At 33.9% G+C, this 18,807-nt stretch overlaps 1 protein-coding gene and 1 long non-coding RNA gene across 6 annotated transcripts in view; one reads left to right on the top strand and one right to left on the bottom strand.

Moving 5' to 3' along the window:
• Positions 1-8,717: 8,717 nt before the first annotated feature.
• Positions 8,718-10,378, bottom strand: LOC142240389 (uncharacterized). 4 transcript variants are annotated; one of them, XR_012723257.1, is made up of 4 exons: positions 10,237-10,378; positions 9,732-10,168; positions 9,515-9,679; positions 8,718-9,454 (listed from the first exon to the last, which is right to left on the bottom strand). It is a non-coding gene; the product is annotated as an uncharacterized LOC142240389 (long non-coding RNA). The 4 variants fall into 4 exon arrangements; XR_012723256.1 differs by having other exon boundaries at positions 9,515-9,924; positions 9,988-10,168; XR_012723255.1 differs by having other exon boundaries at positions 9,515-10,168.
• Positions 10,379-11,279: 901 nt separating this feature from the next.
• bdg (sodium-dependent transporter bedraggled) overlaps positions 11,280-18,807 on the top strand; it is a 69,735-nt gene continuing 62,207 nt past the window's right edge. The window contains exon 1 of one of the 2 annotated variants that reach the window (XM_075309734.1): positions 11,280-11,795. The gene's annotated coding sequence lies outside the window, so the exon portion shown is untranslated. The remainder of the gene's footprint in view (positions 11,796-18,807) is intronic. The other variant, XM_075309735.1, reaches the window with a different exon arrangement.

The raw sequence follows: 18,807 nt of genomic DNA, 5'->3' as shown, positions 1-18,807 counted from the left end.
TGGCATTCCGAAAATTTGATTATAGATTTTGTTGTCATACATGAAATAGTTGTTTTCTAGTAGGCAGAAATTTAGAATCCTTAGGAAAGTAGATCTCGAGATTTTAGTTTTTTAGCTTTATTTTCTCCCATTGTTTCATTATAATTTGTACCGCTGTATGCACTGGAATATTTGTGAATAAAGAGATTACATCCAAAGATATTATTATTTCGTTTCTCTCTATCTTCACTTCCTTTAAATTGTGTTTTAGCTGCGTAGAGTTTTTAATATTGTATTTTGTTGAAACAATATGTTTTAAAATGCTCCCAATATATTTTGACATATTATAACACGGAACACTTATGGACGATACTATAGGACGAAGAGGCATATTTTCTTTATGTACCTTTGGGAGGCCATATATCCGTGGTGCTGTGGCAGCAGAGCAATGTAAATTTCTTTTTTGCCAATTATCTATAATGTTATTTTTGTGTAGTTCTGCAACTATGGAGTTATTTGTTTTGAGCAATTTCGCAGTGGGATCAGCTCTCACAACTCGGTATGTATTTTTATCGTCTAACAGAGCTTCTATTTTTTTACTATATTCGGTTCTGTACATCGCAACTGTCTTATTTCCCTTGTCTGCTTGTATTATTACAATGTCTTTATTGTTTTTTAGAAATTTTTTGGTTTTGTCATAAATTGTTAAAATAAATTTTTCCTTTGGTGTATTTTTCTTGTATATATATATATATATATATGGTTAGGTTAGGTTAGGTTAGGTTAAAGTGGCAGCCCGATTAAATGTCAGGCTCACTTAGACTATTCAGTCCATTGTGATACCACATTTAACTAAAAGTACCTATTACATATGGTCACTTCTAGTCTTAACCACGGAACCTTCTCTATTATTTACTTTTGTGGAACCAACCAGATTGCTCCAAAAACATTAACAAACTGCTTAAGTTAACGTTTTTCAGGTCAGCCAGTAATCTAAAGCTATATGCTCCTAAAATTCGCTTACGCCTTACACAAAAAGCAGGACACTCACACAAGAGGTGTTTAATTGATTCCTTTTCCTCCACATCATGACAGCTTATACAATAGTCATTATACTTCGCACCTATAGTCTTTTGCAAATTCGCTATCAGGCAGCGACCCGTTATAGCAGGAGTGCTATCTGACGCCTTGAGAACACTAGCATATCTAGTGTGCGGTTTAAGTTTAAATGGGGCCATATTTGCTTGGTGTCGTTACAACCCTTGCAATTCTCCCATCGAATATTGGCCATCATAACAGCCTTCTCACGCAGTAAGAGCTTGCAGGTGGCCAGAGGCATACCAACAGATTCTACTTCCCCTGAAATATGTAAGGTAGTTCCTAGCCTTGCTAACACATCTGCTTCGCAGTTCCCCGGTATGTTCCTATGGCCAGGCACCCATATTAGGTGAATATTGTACTGCTCAGCCATCTCGTTGAGAGATTTGGGGCAGTCTATGGCCGTTTTCGAGTTAAGGAACACAGAGTCCAAGATTTTATTGCAGGTTGACTGTCTGAGTATATATTAATGCCAATATTTGTTGGAACATTACTTCTCAGCCAATTCACCACCTCTCTTATTGCCAATATTTCAGCCTGAAAAACACTACAGTGATTAGGTAATCTTTTCGCTATTCGAATTTCCAGATCTTTGGAATATACACCGAACCCCACTTGTCCATTCAATTTGGAGCCATCAGTATAGAAATCTATATATCGTTTATTCCCCGGGGTCTGTGTACACCACGCCTCACTGTTGGGAATTAGAGTTTCAAACTTTTTGTCGAAAAGTGGTTTTGCCAGGGTGTAATCCACTACGTTCGGCACATCTGGCATTACTTTGAGGACCGAACTATGACCGTACATTTTTTCCACCACAGCGCAACCGCACAGCCGTTGTTGCAGCTGACAGTTTGGCCAAAATGTCTAAAGGCAATAGATGTAGCATGACATTAAGGGAGTCTGTTCCTGTATTACTAAATGCGCCTGAGATACATAAGCTCGCCATACGCTGAACTTTACCTAAACAATTCGGTTTCTGAAGTGCCGGCCAACAGACTACAACACCATATTTGGATTTACCCCAAGACCATTATCTTTCGCCCAATTGTCAGTCATCCGGAGAGCTCTCTGTATGATATCTCTGTATGATATCTCTCATTGTGGATGCAAATTTTCCCCTGACTGCTAGAGCCACATCATCTGCGTATGCCACCACTTTTATCCTTTCTTTTTCTAGGGAAACCAGAAGGTTGTTTACGTGATGTTAATATATGGCCTCAACACCCATGCAAAAATTGGTCGATATCGGTCCATAATTATATATAGGCCCCATATAAACCGATCCCCAGATTTGACCTCCGGAGCATCTTGGAAGAGCAAAATTCTTTCCATTCGGTTGAAATTTGGTACATGATGTTAGTATATGGTATCCAACAACCATGCAGGAATTGGTTCCTATCAGTCCATAATTATATATAAACCAATCGCCAGATTTGACCTCCGGTGCCTTTTGCAGAAGCAAAATTCATCCGATCTGGTTGAAATTTGGTACGTGATGGTAGTATATGATATTTAACAACCATGCCAAAAGTGGTCCATATCAGTCCATAATCATTTATAGCCCCCATATAAACCGATCCCGAGATTTGGTTTTGGAGCCTCTTGGAGGAGCAAATTTCATCCGAGTGAGTTGAAATTTGTGGATGACAGTCTTTCGTAGAAGTTTCTACGCAATCCATGGAGGAGGGTACATAATATTCGGCCTGGCCGAACTTACGGCCGTATATACTTGTTTTTCTCTTATTTGCACTTAGGTCACTTTGTGTCACATTATTAGTTTCAACCGTATTTTCCAATATCACTCACGCACACACACATACCGAGCATAGCTTCCCGCGTTTTTGATAGTTTTTTTTTGGGGTTAGAACTATTTATTGTATTAATTTTGTTTTTTTTTTTTTTTTCAATTATAAATTTCACTTTGTCTTGTTTGATTTGTTATTTAATTTCTCACTTTTTATTTTATTTTTACACTCTACTTACCTGGGATGTCTGCTGCTGTCAATCGCGCGTTAAGCGGACCTTAGACGGTCGGATATACACTACGACAGAGGTTCGCCTATTTGTTGTGTGTTCGTTCAAGTTTTACCCTCACACTACACGAACAATTATGATAACAACATGAAGAAATAAGAATAAGCATAAATAATAATGCTAATGTTTGGCGAACATCCCCTTACACGTTAAGATTTGTGCCAACACGTTTTATGCCAACACGTCCCCCACACACGAACACGACCTTATACTAGCGGATTTGTCGCCGCAATGTGTTGGGTCGCAGGGTTTATCCGACCGTATAAGGTGCCCTTTACACTTGTTATGAATGAGTATCGATTCATTCACGAGCGATGAGTATCGATGACAGTTCATTCATGATCGATTACTCAAAGTGGTTCGTTACTTTGCAACGTATCGTAACGTTATCAGTGGGGCGTTCAGATTTCGTATATGCATGATAGTATAATCGGGTATATATATTTTTTTTAAATTGAGTTCTTAAGGGCAGTACGAGTGGAATTAGTGAATTTGTGTCGGTGGGAGACGGATTTAGCTCTTTTAGTAGGTATCGTAGTGGAAATAGATGAATACAGTTTTTTTTTTGATTTTTTTTTCTTTGGTTGAGCGCACTGTTTTCCCTCCCATCCTCTGACAGTGATGTTCAAAGGATGGTTAGGTTTGTCATGTGCGGCCGAATATTGTTTTCATGTTTATGAATTTTAGCGCCACCTATTTGTGGAGAGAAGGGGGCGTATGATAAATATAGTTATCCATCCCTGGCAAAAACAAACATATTTTTTTGTTGGGGATTGGAATCAAATTTCGCGATGGCTGGGAAGTGGAGAGGATGATGGCGAATGCAGCGTCAATGATGGAGGTTTTTGGATTTTGAAGCGTCAGATTATTCCGAGTTTGGATGCTGAGAAGAGTGGTTGGTGCGACAAAAAAAAAAGATAGAAAAAATTGTGATTGTTGCTTGCATTTTATTGAATAAATTTATCTACATAATAATATGAGCAAAGATATAAACACAAACAATTATATATAAACAATAATATAAAACAGCTTTGTTTGGAAGCGTATTAAGGTAGGTACTATGTTCGGTTTTCGAGTTGAAAACCACTTTATTTTCGCGATTACTTTTCCTTAAATAATCAAAATTATAAATGAAAACAAACTTATTCCTGTAAAGTCTTGCCGAAATCTAGAGGAACAAGAAACCACGCATCAATTGTGTTGATTTGTCTGCTTTATATTGAACTGTTTTAATAAAGTAACCACGAAATTTTCAACGCGAAAAGCGAACATAGTACTTACCTTTAGCAAGAAATAAACTATGAAACAATATTACAAAGTTTAATGTTGAAGCAAATTGTGATTTGTTACAAATGAATCATTTTAACTGAAAGTCAAGCAAAAGTTCTTAATGTACATGCTTAATATACGCTTAAAAGGCTAAATATTGCTAAAACCTGAAAAGAAAGAAAAGAAAAAATCAGTATTAGTGAAATTAATCAATAAATAAATAAAATTATAAGTCATAAAAAGAACATTGAGTAAAAACTACTTGCCTGCGGTTGTCCACCTCCACTGCCATATTACGTTTGACATCGACTCCAAACTTTCCCAGCTTGCGAATATTTGCTGATCTCCAAGAATTTTACTGATTTTGGCTGCTGCATAGCTTGTCGTCTTCAATGTGGATTATGATCCTATGGCATATTGGTTGTAATTAGCGCTGGTCAACCCACAGCGCCTCAGGTACCTCTGTTTCGTATGTTGTCATACTTTAAATACTTGTACATTTGTTTGACTTAGACTGACGGACAGATATAGACAGGAACTTCTGCAAATAAAATAAAAATATCCATTAAAGTTTCGATATATGCCAGTGTCGTGTGTTAGTAAAAGGGGGTATTCATTAGCGCGGATTTGTTTTGTTGCGCCTGATTTGGGCATTATAAGTAGTGTTTATGCCTAGGACTAAGTTAGAGTTAATAGGACTGGAAATGTGGGTCCACTTTTGCCGGACTTAATGTTTGTCCTCGTAAAAACACTAAAAACTGTGAAACATGAGCTACATAAGTTGTATGTTTTATTTACGGAAGTAATATTTTGACGTTACTGATACTTAAGTGATCTAGACGGACGGACGGAAAGACATTAGACCGAGGAAAGGAATTCGTGAGGTCCTGACAAAATATTTGCGGATGCGAATGATCGAGCTGTCTATGAAAGAATTTGAACATTATTTGTTTATGAATTTAAATTGTTGTGATTAGATACTTATCTTTTATGAATTGTTTATTTTTATTGGAGAATAATTGTACATTCGTGCCTTTGTTAATCTGTTCCAAGTTCATGATTCCAATTTATCTGAAAGAGAGAAAAAGGATAATAAGAATATGTTTATAATGTTGTTTGAAAAGAAATAATATTGGTGTTACATTATTAAATATGGAAGGCTAATGGTGTTTTCTTTTCTGAAAAAAGTGCTTTGACTTCATTTTGTCTGTACAGAATGCGCATTTTTAAAATGTTACCAGAAACCTAAAAAAACGCTATCATTTCAGCGGGCAGAAAAGAATTCAAAGAAGGAAACAGGGCAATCGCAGCACTCTCGTTTGTTGGCAGTGCTGAAAATGCCCGTAATTTGCCTCTATGCGTGGCGCTATTTTCACAACAGAATTCGAAGCCTTTTCGCACTTTTGCCTGTTTTTTTAGAAAAGAACCTAAAGAGTACATTTTCCGGGCAAAATGCAAAAAAAAGTGTGCATTTTTTACAAGAAAAGAAAACGCCATAAGTGTGTAAATATAACCATAGCGATAGGCGGTAGGCGAAACATTTTTGCCGCAACGGCAAATACAATAAGCTTGACGGCGAATAATTCCCTTTTTCACGTTTCCTAGCGTTTTTGTTGTCAATATAGCACACTTTGACAATATTAAACAATGAAGTTGAATAAAAACATACAATGGCTTGTTATTTGTTGAGTTATTTCAAGAAAAAATAATCTACACGTGTCCAGGCAACAGCAATTCCTAGTGGTGAGTTAAAAAATTGATAAGCGATGGCAACACTATACCAGTTTTCGCCAAGGAGTTAGAATAAGTTTTAATTTAGGACACGCCGCTAGCCGTCACGGTATTCCGTCGCGGATTTTGGGCTTCCCATAAGAAATACATGTATATAAGTGTTCGCATACCGCCTATCGCTATGGTTATATTTACACACTAAAGAAGTTATAAGGGAAAGGAAAAAAGGTAATTTAAAGGACAGGTGAGTAGCATTTGGGGTGTCCCGAATGGATGGGCCACAGGGACACCATTATCTTACGATTTTTGATACGTACCTGTTGTGTTTTGTGATGTCCATCAAAGGCTCGTTGTTTGTTTTTATTTATTTTTTTGTCAGCTGCCAGAGGACTGAGTTGCCAATGAACCGCGCCCCACAGACAACCAGCGCACGGCAACTCGGTTCCTCACTCCAGGTGACAGTAGCCATAGGGCTGTGACAAATTTGGATTTAAAGATCTCGTCATCGTAAAACACGATTGTTTAGATGTTTATTAATTTTACACCCAGAAAACAAATTCGTTGCCTCAACCGAATTATTTGCCAACCGAAAGCAGGTGGTTCCATCAACTATCAATGATATCTATCAGCACAACTATCATTTGGCAATTGTAACTACATCCCTGCCAACATTTTCAGAGAATCCCCACTACGTCGAAAACAATCATATACGACATCAAAAACTCGTCGGAAAAGCGCCGTCACTATTGAGAAGTTGTACCACGCCAAGTTAAGGGCGGTACTCTGTTTGTTGGTGCGAAAAAAGTTCCCCTCAATCATTGTTTCGCGTTGAAAAATGATAGTGTTGACAATATATTTTGAGGGGAAAAAACAGCCAGACTGTCACGAAATGATTACATATACATACGCAACTAGTGGCTCGATTTACACACACACGCATACAAAATAAAAAATTTGAAAAAGAAGAAGCAGACGAAGTTATTTTACAAATATCTTTAAAATTAAAAAACTAATTTTACAATGCTGCATTTTATTTTTTGGAACATAGCAATTAATTATTGTGATTCCATTCATTGCTAGTGCTTGGTTGAAGTGCTAATGCTTGTTTTGGAACATCAATTGCTGTGCCTCCTTTCCCTGTAGGAACTTCTCGAACTCACTCAAAATCAAACTAACTATTTACTAACTAATTTGAGGCGACTTTTAGCTAACTCAATATTTATGCAGTCTTGAGTCAGTTGAATTTTTCCCAAACTCACTTTTTCTCGATCAGCAATGAGTTACCTTTTCGCTCACTCTAAGCTGATGCATATTTAAGTGAAGTAAAGTCATGGAAACAATTCAAATAAACAAACAAAAAATATGTATTGACTTCTATAACTGTCAATTTAAATTTTGCTTTTTATATTTGTTTCAATTTAGCTTGTAATTTCAGAGAACTTTTGTAATTTTTTATCACGGATAGCGGTAAGTAATATATAAATGCATAATTAAAATTCAATTTACGGCCATTTTCATGTAGCTCCGTTTAGCTTTAACTTCCAGTTAACGGAAAGTAAATTGCAAATGTCTTCTCTCCGGGTAACGTTAACTGAAAAAATTTTGGCAGTTAAGTTCCTAACTGGTATATGGAATATATAGACAAGATGACAGCTATGTCCATAATACGATTTAAAAGTTCGTTAGTTAACGGAACACTAACGGAACTTCATGAAAATGGGGGTTAATAATTAAACTTTCCTTTTTTCCACTAGAACCCATCATTATCAGTGACGGAATAAGAGGAAACTTCGAACAAACGTATTAAATGGCTGTTTGAGGATGAAGATATTGGGAAATACACTTAGCCTTTTGGACTTCCCTGACGAATGACACTTCCATTCAGTGTGCGTCATTACAAAAATAGGTACAACTCCATCTGAATTAAACGAGAAAATTAAGACAAGACTCAAACTCAAGACAAGATGAACTAAACTAATATTACCCGAATTTTTATTTACGTTATATTTTATTTATTGTAAAATAATTTAAAAAAATCTGAATTGTTATTATTTTTTAATTAATTCAAAATAAAATAAATCAAAAAGAATAAAACAAAATATTTTATTGTCAACAAAGAGCTCACCATTAACTAATCAGTTAGGAACTAACTCATAGTATGTTCCAGAGAATGAAGCCGCCGAGTCGCGCCGCCGATTTTAGCCGCCGCCGACCAGTTTTTTCCAGCCGAAGCCGCCGCCGAATACATCGACTCATAATTAGCCGTCAAGTAATCAAAAATATTGATTTAAATCAGAAAAACTTATTAATAATTGTTGTATTTTTTGTTAAAATGTTTAACTTTCCACACAAAATCCATCAGTATCATGATTCTATAATAAATTTGCAACCATTTAGCTCAGAAAATGTAAATGAAATGTAAATTTGATTGTAAGTTTGTTTGTACAACTAATCTCATTACCATTCGGATTCAGAGAATGAAGCCGCCGAGTCGCGCCGCCGATTTTAGCCGCCGCCGACCAGTTTCTTCCAGCCGAAGCCGCCGCCGAATATATCGACTCATCTCGACTCATAATTAGCCGCCAAGTAATCAAAAATATTGATTTAAATCAGAAAAATTTATTAATAATTGTTGTATTTTTTGTTAAAATGTTTAACTTTCAAACCAAAATCCATCAGTATCATGTTTCTATAATAGCTTTGCAACCATTTAAGGCCGGTATGCACCTCTAGCGAAATTTTCGGTAGCAAAAATTTATTTAAGTCTATAACAAAAAAACAGGGCTGTGTACACAAATTTTAAACCAGCTAATCGCTTTTAAAAATTGTTAATATATGTTCCAAATATTCCTCAAATAAATTGTTTATTATTTACAGACCTTTTAAAACTTTTACGCACACAATGATTGTAATAAATTAAATGTTTGCTGCCAAAATATGCTTTTGACAACCCTGTTATTTTCATTAGAGGTGCGTACCAGCTTACGAAATTGAACGCTAGCGAAAATTTCGTTAGCATAAATAGCAATGCATTTCTTATGGGAATGAAATTTTTCGCTAGAGGTGCATACCGGCCTTAAGGTTCAATTACATACCATGCGTTAATGCGTCGGTTGATTGAAGAGTTGAATTTTCTCTTTCAAAACAACAGCTCGGTTAGAGTGCTTCAAAGAGAAAAAATCAACCCTTCCATCAACGCACAGACTAACGCATGGTATGTAATTCAACCTTTAAGCCTCTAGATATAAATACAGATCGACTTAGACTCTTCCTGTATTCTTAATACAATAAAAAAGCTCGCTTGCCGAAAAAGGTATTTGTGTTTGTTGGTGTATGAAGCCTGCAATTTTTATGGAAACTTTTGTAATATTCCTTTTTTATAAATCGGTGCGATACTTACCTGAAGGAAACTTCTTTTCTATGGAATAAACTTTATTCAATGTATTGCGGACTATTATCAAGTAAATGCTGTTCCCCGTTTTGCAAATTTTGTAGCGTCATACCATTTACCATGTCGATGTTGATATAAATATTTATTTGTTGCAACAACTATCTTACGCCCGTCCTATAATTGAACTAAGATTCTATTAGTATACTCAACTTTTGGTTGTACCAACCATTTGTTAATTTCCATGATGTAGGTCTCACTATGCTGGTGGTTAGCTCAACAATTTTATGCAGCATAAAACCAAATTTATCGGCATTGGTTATTGTAACCAATTGAATGGTTATGGGAATTTCGTTTTGATCCTGTGAACTTTTTTATGGTCGTGTTGAATGTATAATGGGGAAAATAATCAAAACATTGTTCTTGTAACAAAAAATAAGTTACTGACATCATTTCCTTATTGTAATTATCGAATTGCAACCAACCATTTCTCTGGGTGTATTAAACATTTATAAATTCTCATAAATATAACATTTATACGACTATCCCATCACATTTAACACATTTTTATGCATTAATAAAAGATTGATGTTGAGCTACAAGTTGCAAGTTACATGTTGTAGCGTCTATCAGCCAGTGCTTTTATTCCCAATGGAGGCAGCGTGTCTGGAAAAATATTTGAAAAACTATCACTTTATTCCAGTTGGAAAGTCAAAAATTGTTCATCAATATACCTTTCACAATTTTAAGCGAAATAACTATGTTTCAGCACTTGATTATCATTTTTATTTAAATAAATTATAAGAAGCTAGTTGTGCTCTTGTAATAATAGTGATGGCAAAATACTTTCATGCGAATAGTGATGGCAAAATAGCGATGAGGATGAAATGGAACTTTGAAATGCTCGCAGGGAAAACAGTTTTCTGGAATACAGGACCCTTTCTTTTTTAAAAGGCCTTCTCAAATGTCGTTGGCTAACATCCTTCGTGTTCTTTTGGAAGAAATATTCAAACAGCCAAACAAAATAATAATTTTGTTATTAAAACACTTTATACTTTTTTAGTAATTCTCCATTTTAAGAAACAATTTTTCAACGAAGCGATAGCACGCGGTATTGTTTATTAATGAAATGCCAAATGAGTTTACAAAAAACGACGCTGTCTGCAATCGGAAGGCATCGGTTGCCATTAGCGAAGTGTTGTATACACTTTTGTTAATGTAATTTCTGCATTGCATAGTAGTTAGCTTTAACTTGGTCTATAGAAGCCAACTTAAAGTTAGTGTTTTTGGTAGTCAGCTACTCATTTGACGGTAAGGTTTATAGTCTGCACGGCGCATTAGGGCAATCGCAGCACTTTCGTTGGTCGGCAGTGCAGAAAATGCAGTTTTCCACTATGCGAGGCATAATTTTCAAAACAGAACTCGAAATCTGTTTTAAACTGCTGTCCCGCGTTTACAAAAGAATCTACAAATATATTCCGGGCGTATATTCCAAGATAAGAAAACACTATAAATACCATTGTTTTTGATTTTGAAGTATAGTATTAGAAAAAGTACGATTTAGCTCTTGGGGGTACTACAGTATTTGGCATGGTAAAAAGTATTGAAAAAGTTACAAAAGTACTTAATTTGTCATCCCTGATATAGATATTAGTATAAGAGATCGGTAATGCTCTCGCTTTTCAATTTGTCCAATGAGATGCCATAATGTATCTGTGTAAACATAGATACAGTATGTGACTTGTTTTGAACTGCAAAGTATATCGGAGAATTGCCTATCAATCAACTCTTAGTTGGTGTTTATAGTTCAACGTCGAATGTTGTTGTCGGGATCGTGGGTTTTTAGCATTTGCTAGCAGACTACACTGCCACACAGATATACTAACTAACACATAGAACGCCGTGCTAAACAACATTAATTCGAATATCAAGTTTCTCCAACGTAAAACAAATGCGATAAACAATTAATTCTCACTGTCCGTATTGTATAAGCGAATGTTTCATTAAATAAAAATTGAAAATAATATTGAGTGTCGAAAATAAATACCCTGCATAGTGTCGATTTTCCCAAGGGCATTTTATTTTATTTGATTGAAATCGGCATAGATTCCAAAATATATCTGGAAGTATAGTATAACAGTGTGTGTGTGCTTATAAGCAGTGCATGAACCCGCACACTCGTGGAATCATGTAAATTTATTCAAGTGTTGGTGTATGTTTCGACCCCCTTTGCCAGGAAAGAAAGAAAATTTCTCTCTGTGAATAAGTACGCGCCACATACATATATCTAGAGGTATGTGAAAATGATCAGTAATATGTCTATGATCTCGGCCAGTTAGTTAAGAACATAAAATTAATAATTAAAATATGCTTGAGTTTTCAACGTAAACATCTTGAATCTCGCACAGGTAAATCGAAGATAGTTAAAATGGATTCATGTTGGGTATAGAAAATCATCTCTTTGCCATGGCGATTACCACTACCAAATTAGTTTCTATAACGACCAGAAAAAACAAAAAATGTTGAATCAGTTACCCAGTAGGATAAGACAGGCATTAAATATCTGCTAATAGGCCTGCTTCTTTTAGTACTGGTTATCCAGGTTCTTTTAGAGCAGAGCTCCCCAACCCAATTTGCTTCGGGCCCCCAAAAAAAATGTATTAATTTCGTTGCCCACAGATGTTCTTTATTTTAACTGCACAGGAAGTTCATTTGAGTCAATTTTTATACACCTCACCACCACTGTGGTACAGGGTATAATAAGTTTGTGCATTTGTATGTAACGCCAAGAAATAGTGGCCATAGACCCATCTTTTAGTATACCGATCGGCTTAGAATTAAATTCTGAGTCGAATTAGCGATGTCAGTCTGTCCGTCCGTCTGTCTGTATATGTAATTTTGTGCACAAAGTACAGCTCGCAATTTAAGTCCGATCGTCCTCAAATTTGGCATAGGGCCGTTTCTTGCGACAGAGACAATCACTATTGGTTTTGGAAAAAATCGGTTCAGATTTAGATATAGCTGCCATATATATTTATCTACGATTTGGTCATAGTTAGCGTGTTTATCAACCGATTTTCTTGAAATATCGTACATCCAAATATTTTATGAATCTCGAAAATCTTGCAAAATATCAGCCAAATCGGTTCAGATTTAGATATAGCTCCCATATATATCTTTTGTCCGATTTAGACTCATATGACCAAAGAGGCCAAAGTTTACTACCGATATTCGTGAAATTTTGCACAGAGGGTGGAATTGACATTCTCCCATATATATCTTTCGTCCGATTTGAACTTATATGGCGACAAAAGCCAGAGTTTTGCCGTGATTTGCTTCAAATTTTGCACTAGGGGTACGTTTATTAGTATCGTTAAGTGTGTCAAATTTTGTTTAAATCGCTTCAGATTTAGATAAAGCTCACATATATATCTTTCGCCCGATTTGGACTTATATGGTTTCAAAAGCCAGAGTTTTGCCCTGAAATACTTCAAATTTTGCACAAGCGGTACTTTTAACGATACTATTATATGTGCTAAATATGGTCAAAATCGATTCAGATTTAGATATAGCTCCCATATATATCTTTCGTCCGATTTGAACTTATATGGCCTCAAAATCCAGGGTTTTGCCGTGATTTGCTTCAAATTTCGCACAAGGAGTACGTTTAGTAGTGTCGGTAATTGTGCCAAATTTGGTTGAAATCGGTTCAGATTTAGATATGGCTCCCAAATATATCTTCCGTCCGACTTGCACTCATATGACCAGGGGGGCCAAAGTTATACTCCCATTTACGTGAAATTTCGCATAGATAGCAGAATTATTATTCTAACTATACATATATACTTACACCAAAGTTGGGGAAATATGGTAGACTGTTATGGTAGACTTTAGACCCATTTCCCATGGAAGTTTCCTCCAATTAACTGGATAGCGTTAGCCGATTTAAATTTTAATTCTAGAGATTTTGTAGAAGTAAAAAAATTGTCTCCTTTATATAGTTTCCAGCAAATGTGCAGTAGTTGAGATGGTAACACAAATTTTGGCCTACATAGGGGTGAAGGGTATAATATAGTCGGCCCCGCCCGACTTTAGACTTTACTTACTTGTTTATAACTCGCTTTTTCACATTTTTAATGGGAAATTTAAAGTTTTATTGATTCAAATGGTTATAATGCATTAAAAATAATAAAAAAATTTAAAAATTATTTATTCGTCAGAATATCAAAAAATTCCTAAATTCACATCCAAATCACTGGATTCGCATCACACCTTAAGAAGTGATGCAAATTCAGCGCAACGGCTGTTGAAATGGTGGACATCCGTCCTATGACAAACCCATGTTAAAATTATCGCTTCTCCGCCAATTTTGCACCACTTCCGGATCCAAAAAGAACATTTTCACTACTTTTTTGGAGACGCTTTTTTTTGCTGGGTGGGTACTGGTTGTGATATTTTAGCAAGAAATGTAGCCGTTGCAAATAAAGTGAACGACTAATAATGGGAAACCTACAACAAATTATAGAATTGTATGTAACTTCTGTTCTTTCCTCACTGTGGTTATGCTCTTTTGTAGTATATTATTGATGTTTTGTTGAACTTAACAATTAGTGCTGTTTTAACAAATTTAATGATACAAAACCTGCTCAACCAAAAATGACGCTGCGCCCCCCATTTGGGAAGCTCTGTTTAGAGAAACGTTCCAAGATCCAAAAATGACAAACTTGTCAGCAGTTGTATAAAATATATCCACAATATGAAAGTGAAAATGTCAGTGTTTAGTTTACATAAATACACGTCGTTGCCCAAAAATATTGTAAGCACAAAGAAAATACTAATGCGATCATTGCATAGCTGAGAAAATTCATTTATTAACATGACCAAATGTCAATAACCCTAAATTGAGTATCTGCACTTAAAAGAAAATTGTCCTTAAGCTCTATGATTTTTTAGCTTAACTATAAAGAAAAAAGCATTTAAAAACTTGCATTCGTATTGTGATTCCTCACTCTGTTTTTAACTCACAATCAATACCAAATTCATAAATGTAAAGGCAAAACAATTGGGACAGGGTACTTTTTTGGGAACCAGTCATTAGTTTTAATATACTCTTCTACACTAAAAAAAAGCTCATTTGAATAAAAAGATGTTGATCTTCTTTTAAGGATTTTGGTATTGATTCCGATAGATGCAGCTTCTTTAAAACAAAGACAGTATTTAAGGGTTATCCTGTTTTAAATCTAGGCTCTATAAATTACAATTAGAATACAGATCTCATTCTTCGAATTTTACTCTTTTTTGCGATTATTAACAAAGCTATTATGTAAAAACAAATACAAATTAAAGCATAAAAAATATCTTAGTTAAAAGAAAAAACTTTAGCAAAATATGCAAAATCCTTAAAACAAGTCATGTCCTATATTTGAAACCTTTTTATTATTGGTCCAAAGACTTTACACTTCAGATAATTTAATGATTTTTTTCTTTATATAAAAATTTAAAGTGAAGACTATGTACCTCTATTTAATTTAAATTTCTTTATATTAAAGAAATAGGATATCCGCTTAATTTCCATATCAAAATAAGTTCTTTTGAGATAATATATAAAAACAAAGTACAAATTTCAGAACTTTTGTGGACTGTATATTTCAGATATAATTTTGAAAAGCGTTTACCCCTTTTTGATAAGCGCACCCACAATGGCTTTAAGGCGGGTTTCACAGAAGAATTAAATGATCCAATTAAGATTTTAATCGAAATGTCTGCATTCACGAAAATGATAGTATCAATCACAGTTTTAATTATGCATTAGAAAATCCTTGATTAAAAAATTAATTGATTTCATTAGCATTTTTTTAAATTGATTCAATTTAAAATTAAATCGAAGTTGACGACAAAACTCAATTAATTTTTTAATTATGAAGCTCCGTTAGTATAACTTTAGCTAACGAACTTAAACCGTACTATGGGCATAATTGTCATCTTACTTACATACAGGGCTGCCAATTTTGCCGATTTATCTGCATTTTGACGATTTTTTACTCAAAAAATAGCAAATGCCGATGTTCCGATTTTTGCCCCAAAAATGACGATATTAGTTCCGTTCAAAAATTTTCACTAGATGCAGTACGTTTACACGGTTAGAACCAGCAAAAAAGAGAATGCATTTGACAGTTGTCAGATAGGTAAATTGCAAGTTTTTGCTCATTTTGCCACTTGCGCCAAAAATAATCCACCAAAATTAATAATAAAAATGTTGTCAAAATTTTATTTCTATAGAAAACTTTGTCAATATTTTACATATGTAGAAATTTTTGCACATGTTTATTTCTATAGAAAATTTTTTCAAAATTATGTATCTATAGAAATCTTTTGCACATTTTTATTTCTATAGAAAATTTTATCAAAATTTTATTTCTAAGAAAAATTTTGGAAAATTTCATTTCTATAGAATATTGTACCTCTTAATTTTATGGTCAAATTTTGGAAAATCGTGCAACACACACGTAAATATTAAAGATCTTTATTTTTATTTTTAAATAAAAATCTTACTGAATTAATAACTATATATTAAAAAATAATTTTTATATTATTTTTGGAATTGCATAACATTGCATAAAATGTTTTTTTTTGTTATTTTTATAAAAAGCTGAATTCATGCTTTTGTTGTTATGCATAGTTATGTATATTAATTTTCTGTTCTTTATATGAAATAAATACTTTTGTTTTTAACCAAAAAATTAGTTTGGTTTTAATATAATTCACATTGCAGATTTTTTTGACGATTTTTGAAATGGAAGTGACGATTAAGACGATTTATTCGGAAAAAAGTGACGATTTTTCTAGAAATTTTATTGGCAGCCCTGCTTACATACATTCGGTTGACCAGCAGTTGAAGCCTAACTGAGCTACGTAAAAATGACCGTTAGTGTTTTTAGATTGATTAAAAAATTATGTCAATTTAATTTTCAATGAAAAGACGAGTCAGAGTTTGATTAGAAAGTTAATTGTATCAATTATTTTTTAATTGAAAAAGTTTTCATCTTCACCCCCATTTTCATAAAGCTCCGTTAGTGTACCGTTAACTAACCAACTTTTGAACCGTATTATGGACGAATCTGTCATCTTGCATATATATTCCATATGACAGTTAGGAACTCAACATACGAAAATTTTTCAGTTAAAGTTAACTGGAGAGAAGATATTTGCAATTTACTTTCTGTTAACTGGCAGTTAAAGCCTAACGGAGCTACACGAATATGGCCGTCAATTAACTTTTTACTGGGAAACATTTTGGTAATATATTTTTGTGTCTTCCCACCAAAACTCGAAATTAAACGTCCAAATATTCATATATAAAAACTATTATATTTTCATCTTTTATTTATTTTTTACTTATTTATTTTCATATATCAACATTTTAAATACTACTCAATGTTAATCTAATGTTGACAAATTAGGGATGGGTAAAATGTAAGACATTAATAACATTTCATATCCCTAAATAAATAAATCGAAAAAGTAAAAAGAAGTAAACTGTTTTTTGGGGAAAAATTAACGACCTCGCTCCAAAATTGAATTACATTTTTTCCACTTTTTGAGATTTCCATAATACGTTGTAAAAAAATTACAATTTAGGGACATTTTTGGATTTGCCTGCGTGAGACTTAATATTTCATATCCTTAAAATACGAATGCGAATTTTGATTAGCATAGAAGACGCATTTCTCTGATATAGTTATTTTTCCTTGTGAAAAAGTCGATATACTTTTCAAAGAAAGCGTTTCGTCCTTATGGTTAAATGATACGACTCAAAACTTGACAGAAAATTTTGCTTCACTAAAAAAATATGAAAAATTCTTTAAAATGAACGAAATCGTCTTTAAATTTGTTGACATTTTGTATATTCACTACAAGGAAACATGCGTTCAAAAATAGAAAATCTTTTTCGATACTTTATTTCAAAAACGTTTTTTACACAAAACATAGCTTAATTTCTACTTGAAGTCGAGTCTGCGTCTGTAAATTTAAGTAGTCGTTAAGATGTTTTTTTCACGTCTTTAATTTGAATTAAGTAGCAAACCTCAAATTTAAAAGACAATAGACAAAAAAAGAGTATTGTGTTTTAAAGGTATTCGTACTTCAATTATTCTTGTCCTTTGGGTCGGAATCAATACCAAATCACTAGTGTAAAGACAAAATCTTTGGAACCGGAATGGTTTTTTTTTTTTCAAAAATAGACGAAAAAAACGTACTGTCCTTCATTCTTACTATTTTTTACATGATTCAAAACAGTAACAGCTGAGTTTTTGGGACGATAACCAAACATAGTACACACGAGAATCAAGGAAATCAAGAAGAAAATCTTCAACGATTCCGTCTAGATTTGTAGAGCTCATGGGGGTAATTATTTAAAAATATAATTACATAACCACGTCTTTGACGCTTCAACCTTTGCCAAAAAAGGCAATAAAAATAAATTTGTCCGTCGTCTACCGACAGTGATGTGTTACAACAAATAACCGCCTTTCGAGACTATTTAAAAGTTGTGGGCTGCTTTGAAGAGTGAAAAGCGGCCAATAAAGTCTGGTAGTAGAAGTATACAAACGTGTGATACCGGTTCAGTAATCATATAATATTTATGATTTGTCAACATCACGAATTAGTTGGCGAATTATACCGTCCCGGAAATTTTGAAATTGGGACGATTTTTGTAAAGAAAATTGTTATGAAATGGACACATCTAATACAGAAGGGATTGAAGATTAAAACAAAAAAATAGTACACTTATTATTGGAGCCACCTGCGTAAAAATTGGATGATCTAATTTAATATGATTAGATCTGAGCTGACAATTGGTTAGAGATGATTATATCTAATTGCTATGGAAGCAAATCTGATTATATCTCAATATTGACCTAGATACAAAATAATATGTAGTTTTATATATAGTTTGATCTTATTTTGGATCTTGACATATGTTGGAGTTTATCTAGTTATGTCAAATTATATCTCATCATAACAGCACCCTCACAAAAAATCGCTTCTGTAACATATACTCCCAAACATATTTTGCTTCAAGCATATACATTTTTGGGTATTGCCCAAACATTTATATGTTTGATCTCTTCCAATATATAATATGTTTGAAAGCATATTGGTCTAAACAATATATGTTTGGGTAGTCTAAGTTCCAAACATTTTGTATTTTTGCATCCAAATTCAATAATGTTGTCTTCCAAAAAACAATATGTTATTATGTGAACATATAATATTTTTGGAAGCATTTTGCACCCAAAAATATT

The sequence above is a fragment of the Haematobia irritans genome, chromosome 5 (assembly GCF_050003625.1).
Source record: "Haematobia irritans isolate KBUSLIRL chromosome 5, ASM5000362v1, whole genome shotgun sequence".
NCBI classification, from domain to species: Eukaryota; Metazoa; Arthropoda; class Insecta; order Diptera; family Muscidae; genus Haematobia; species Haematobia irritans.
Note: the sequence above shows the minus strand (reverse complement) of the source record. Positions and strands in the feature narration are given on the sequence as shown.